We start from the raw sequence: 6903 nt of genomic DNA, 5'->3' as shown, positions 1-6903 counted from the left end.
AATAAGAGAAGATTTTTCTTGTTTATGAAATTAACCAACTTTGTTTTATCCTTTGTTCTTTCTAGCAGTTGAGGCACAGTCAAGTAGATCAGCTTAGTAATGAAGACAAGAAATTGCAATTCTTCCATATGGCAATAGTAGAGCAGTGAAAGCAGTGGTGTAGCTACAGTTGGATCTTAAGGTCTCTTATCCAGGCAAGAGCAGAGGGGGTAGGTCATGCGAATGGCTGCAACACCTCCAGAATGAGCATAAATTGGGTAATTGTCCATGAAGCGTCCGACAGTTACACTATGCCACAGTTGCAGTTCAGCGATTCCCTCACTTCTGATCTATGGAGTAAGTATGCGCATCTTCCATATTGGGTTCGGAAACAGTTTAGAGCTGGCCATATGCACCATGGGGAAGAGAAGCCCAGCACTTGCAAAATTGGGTCTTCGGTGAGATTTTCGTTCAGTAAATTGGCAGCCGTCCAAGCTTCAGACCATCTTCTGAAACATCCTTAGCTTCCACAAGCAGGGTTGTGGCACCAGACCAGAAAGGTTTTCCTGATTTTAGCCTGTGGCCAGGGGGATGTTTTAGGTCACAGTGGAGCAATAGTGTGGTATTTACCAAGATCTTTATGTACTCCCTAATTGTCACAGCATCTCATCGGATATTTGCTGGCACAATGTTAGCCAATACTGATAGCCATGGAAGTGGCATTGATGTGAGGGTGCCGTTAATTATATGAAGAGAGGAAATTATTTTGGTGTCCACTAAAATGGTATGTATGCTTCCGCTCCATATTGAGGCATAGCATTCCACTGTGGAATGGACTACGGCTAGTGTCGACATTCAGAGTCTACAGGCATCACTTCCCCAAGATGTTCCTGCAAGCTTCTGTATGATGTTGACCCTGGCCTTCATTTTCCTTTTTGGTTTGTTCAAGGTGGCAATGGAAGCTGAGCACGCAGACCAGAATTATCCCTGCGTATCATGGATTATGATCATGTGTCAATGGTGCCCCACAGAAATTGATGTTTAATGTCAGCCTGGCTATTATTCAAATGGAAAGCTGAGACTGCTGTTTTTGAGGCATTTGGCTTTAACTGCCATGCCTTTAAATAGGTTTCTAGTGTTTTTAGGTCCTGTTCTAGAACCTTTTCTGAGGTTTCAAATGAGGAAGCCTGAGTAACCAGTGTGATGTCATCTGCATACATTAACTTGTGGGAAGATGTTGGTGGAATATCTCTGCTACATAGGTTGAAAAGTCTGTTATTCAGCCTTTGCGGTCTGCTGACAGCCTCACCGAGGTACACCATGAATCTGTGGTTGCTCAACATTTCCACGGTGAGCCAAATTGTAGGGCAACAGGGCATGGCTATTGCACGTTTCTATAGAAGTCCTTTTCACCAGACTGTATCATATGCGGAACTAAGATTGATAAGTTCTGTTGCTGTTTTAAGTTGGTGTTGGTAGCTAGCTTCTGTATAGCTGGCCAAAGCAAGGACTTAGTCACAACAGTTTCTGCCTATTCTGAAGCTAGCTTGTTCTTTGGGAACCAACTCTTCCAACAATGGCTTCCTTCTGCAAAGTAGAAGCTGCTCCATCAGCTTATAGCAGCCCCTAAGAAGTGCTAGAGGTTGACAACCTTTCACGTTGGCTACCTCTTTTCCTGGTTTAAGAATTGCTATAATTTTTGCTCCTTTCCATTCTTTCAGTATTCTCCCTAAGGGGTGGCTGTTTGTAAAGAGACCAGCTAGCCATTTCCTTGCTCTTGGGCCCAAATTCTTTAAGAACTCAGGGAATATGACACCTGCTGCTTTTCTAGGTTTTATTTGGGTGATGCCACTGTCCACCTTCTCCACTTAGTAGGCACAGAAAATTGGGGAAATGATTGGTATTGTTTGAGGGCATTATAAAGTTCTTCATGGACTTTACGCCGATGCTTTTGTCAACTGGGACTTTTGAGTTGTCAGTTAGTTGTCTGACTGACTACTGCATCTTGGCTCACCTGCAGGAGTTTGTAAGCTATAGGCACTGCTTCACCAAGGGCATGGAGGAGACACCAGGCCTTTGGGTTTGACTTTGAGAAGTCAAGGGCCAACACAGTGAAATTGCACTGAGAATTTAAAATCTAAATGTTGTAAGGGTGAAATTCTCCCCTGCACATAGGGCTGACACCAGAATTATGTAGCACAAATCAAAATTAAGCCCTTTTTTGAAGATTTAAAATGGAACCTAAGTGGTGCCCGGAGGTGAATTTTACCTCAACAACAAAACCATCATGATTAAAATCACTCATGGCCTATGTGACCTAAAGAATTCTAGTAAACTATGAATAAATTTATTCCTAGAGATAGAGGTTTCATATAATATAGAATAATTTTTTGTGCAGTCCACGTATCAGAAATGAGAAGCATAGCATAAAACAGAGCTTTGAAGAAAATGAGTGCATAACTCAGTGAACAGGAAAGACCTCAATTAAAATAGATTCTGTGGTGAGAGCAGGTTAAACAATCTTGCCCTTATTTAAGCCCCTGTACAGTAATGAAATTCACACCGCTGTAATTACATCAATGTTGTCACACCATTGCAAATCCCTAACAAAGACAAACCATCCAGATTCAATGTGGAATTTACAGTGGTATAACTTAATCCAGTAACATACCAAAAGAGGCTGTACTTATGTAAGACCTGCTTTGCATATCTACATTAGCTGTTTACAACAGTGGAACGACATTGATGTAGCTACATAAGGGCTAATTTCCTTATTGTAGGTTGAATTGAGAGCTACTGAACTTTCATATACTAAAATGTCACACTATTATAGGTATGTAACTCCTCATTATCTGCTGTGTAGCCCTACATCTTTCCTCTCTTTTGCATTCAACTGCTGTAGTGAAGTAGTGGAAATACAGCAATATTGACCAGTTATAAAAATTCAAACTTTCTGAATTGGCTATTAATGTGAGGTTTCTGAATGGCCAACTTTAGACACTTAAGGTGGGATTTTCAAAAGTACGTAAGGGAGTTTGGTGTCCTACTTCCATTGAAACTCAGTGGGACTTGGGCTTCTAACTGCCATGGATGACTGAAAACCCTGGCCCTGAAAACTCTAGCATTCAGCATTTCTGAAAATCAGCCCTTACACATCTAACATTGGTCATTAAAAACCCAAAAACAAACAAACAAAAACCTTGAGCTGCTCAATACAGCTTCCAAGTGTATTACCTTTCCTGTGGACTCCCTTCTGCACCAGACCACCCCTGAGAGGGGGCTCTGAAGGGAGTGGCTGTTCAGAGAAGCACTTAGTAAAGCTCTACCAAATCTGTACTCTATCAAGGAAGGGAGAACTGCAGGAAAGAATACAGAAGCACTGGTTTTGTGCCTGTATCTCAGGCAGTCTCTGAATGCTGAGGGGCCCAAAACACCCATTCATATTTTGGGGAGGTGAGATGGAAAATGACTGGGCCTGTGATTAAATGATTGGGGGAAAACTCCACAAGGGGACAATCTAGTGTTCATTTACTAAATTTATTTTTTGACACTCAGAAACACCCATCTTACTACAAAATACAAATATTAGTATCTGTGATCCCCTTGTCACAGATTTAAGCTTTTTTGCGGGGCGGAGGGGGGAAGAGGTGGAGAAACTGACTTTGCTGTGTTTGTACAGTGCACAGTACAGTGGGGTCCAGGTCCATGACTAGGACTCTTAGACGCAATACAAATAATATATCACTAGCCTTAGCTTTTATCCACCACTCAAACTAGGTGAAAAGCTCAGTAACTTACTACCAGCCCCCAGCCATCCCATCTCCTATACAGATTAGATTCTATTCAGACCACACTACTGTACTGCTCATGCAGAGAACCTGAGCTGTGATTAGATAAGAGCTACACACAAGTGGTTTTGCTTACCACTTAGAGTACACAAGTTAAGGCTCTATCCCAGTGGTTCTCAAACTTCATTGCATCGTGACTCCCTTATGATAACAAAAATTACTACATGACCCCAGCAGTGGGGGGAACAAAGACCGAGCCCACCCAAGTCCCGCTGCCCCAGGCTGGGGGGGGCCAAACCTGAAGCCCAGAGGTTTCTGCCCTGGGCAGGAAGCATATAACCTTAGCCGTGGGCGATGGGGCTTGCGCTTGGGCTTTTGGGCTTGAGTCCTGGGCGGTGGGCCTTGGGCTTCAGACTTGCTGGGGCCCAGGGCCAACACCAGCCTTAGCAACCCCATTCAAAGGGAGTCCCAACCCACTCTGGGGTCCTACCCACAGTTTGAGAACCCCTGCTCTATATTGTTCATCAAGTTCATTCCCCTCTCCCCAGTCTATTTCATCAAGTGGAAGATGCTGGAACCAAGACACGGAAGAACCCATGGCGGAGAGCTAAGGTTACATGTAAGTCACACAGTGGACAAACTCATCCAGAGTTAGCATGTAATTTAAGAGAGAGAGAAAGTTACAGCCCCCACACCCTTCGGGCAGATGCCTTTGTTTTCCACTTTATCAAACTGAACTTGCTAGTTTGAGGAGAAAGCGAACTCTAGGAAAGTTAGTGTAAACAAAGGAGAGAATTCACACACACACAAAAAGTTAAAATAATTTTTCAGCATTCTACTGGTTGCCCATCATTTTACTACAAAGTGAGATTTTGTGATACTATGAGTATGAAAGTCCAGTAATATTGAGAAAAAAAATCAGCTTTGCTCCTGCTTTTATATTAATATCCCTGATTTGTCTACATGGCAAACATTTACAGCTAGTGTTATAGTTATGCAGGTATATAAAGGTGTATGTATAAAGGGCTTTTTGGAAGACACTGCTCAGTGGAGCACTTTATTTTTGGAATTCATAGCCCATGTTTGCTGACCTTCAGGGTAAACTGCAAAGCCCATATATATATTCCCCTTCCACATTTTTTTGGGGGGGGGGGGGGGAGGGGGGAGCACGGGGGCGAGATTTGTGAGAATCTGGCCAGTAGGGAGGGGAAAGGACTGTTGCAGGGCTTAGGTTTTGTTTACATTTTGCTGCTCATCAGAGTACTCTGTTTAGGAAGTAGCGGGCAGGAAGGGGTGGAGGAGTCAAATATTTAAACTGTATATTTACGAGATTGTCAAAGGCATGCTGATGCTAGGATGGGTGGTTTTACAGTAGTATAAATCAAAATAACTTTAAACTATGTTTAGGATCAATTCAGACAGCCTTTCATTGGACTGCTAGATTATCATGAGTGTACAGAGGCAGATGTCATTTAACAGCAGGTTCAGAAGTGCCAGTGATAATTCTATTGTAAAATACACTGCTTACCTTCGATACGTGCATCAGTATGCCCAAGGAACATAGTACAGAAATCCATGTTCCTCCATCCAATGGATGGGACCCCGGGACTATGATTCGAACACCCAGGCTTCCTGAATTCAGCACTCCTCATTCCACCTCAAACTGTGGCATTTCATGCCCATGAGGTGTTCGTGGCATGGGCTGAATTAAGATTTTTTTTTTTTAAATTCAAGTCTTAAACAAAGCTCAGGCAAAAATAAGTATAATTTTCAGCAAACACTGTAGAAGTCCCTTTCAATTAATTTTAAATAAATATTAACTATACAACTTTGGTCCATTAAGTATTTTAAAGATCTACAAATCTGTAAGTGTGTGGGTGTGAGCATCTGACAAAACTTGGAATTGGGAGAGAATTACACTAATACTCAATCAGGCCAGCCAACCCAAGATGGCTCTCAGGGAACCAATTTATCCTAGCAATGGTGAATGACACTGATTGAATTCTGCTTAGTTAGGAGTTAAACAAAAATTCTACTTAATAAGGGTGCATTCTGCAAAGCCACACAACAGGATAAGGGTATTGCAATCTAAGGGGTTCACTGTATTTTGTGGTTATATTCTCAAATTTAATGTGCATTAATTTAGGTTTTGACAGAGAAAATATATCTATTCTGGGTCTAATCCAATCCACCCTGAAGTCAGTGGGCCTTGAATCAGGTGCTATGTGTTTTGTACAGCTAATTGTTTTGTTTGCTAAAGGTGGGGTATGCTCACATTTAGAAATCTCATGGTTTATGAATATGGATCATATTTGGGAATGTAATTTTCCACTATGACAAAACTGAAATTACATATTAGCTCAAGAATTCAAGCAGATACAAAGCTGTTTATGCTGCTTTCAAGACATACTACAGAACCCATTTAGCTCCATATGAATTATTCCAGTCTCATAAAAGGCAGGCTTTCAGAGTTCATTCTAGAACAGCCTTAAGCCAAATGTTGGCTATGAATTAGAATGTTACTTTAATAGTAACCTAACTTACATTAAACTGAAAAGTTACTTTCAGTCTTGGTAGGTCAGAGGAAACTAAAACAGCATCTCCTGTCCACATTCTATTATGGATCACTGTGATAGTAATGAATAGATAGACAGATCAGTGAGCAGAGAAGCTATTTTAGCTATTAAGTCTATTTTTCAGATTACAGGCTGCATGACTAAAACATGACTCAACAGGAATAAAGTGATAAGGAAATGTTTATTCAGGAAGTACAACTGACTACAGAATACTTTTAATCTTTCAGCAATCTTCCCCCATTTTTTCCTTGCAACTGTGCTAATCTATGTCCCATTCATGCTATTTTGCTGTTCAGATGAAGACATTATCTTCTCTATTAACAGCCAGAACGTCAACGATACAAGAAGTGAAAATTAAGGACTTGTGTATTTACTTGAATACACAATCCAGTCTAGTAAAACACAATATCCTTTTAATAAATAAGTTTGGACACTAAAAATCAGCATTTTGTTCAGTACTGAAGTATTATATCCCAAGCCAGGCATATTTTATCAAAGAAGATAATGACCCTACAAGGTAGTCATAGCAATTCAGATGCTCATCTGAGACAGATGGCAGT

This window comes from Natator depressus, chromosome 6 (assembly GCF_965152275.1).
Source record: "Natator depressus isolate rNatDep1 chromosome 6, rNatDep2.hap1, whole genome shotgun sequence".
Lineage (NCBI taxonomy): Eukaryota > Metazoa > Chordata > Testudines > Cheloniidae > Natator > Natator depressus.
Note: the sequence above shows the minus strand (reverse complement) of the source record.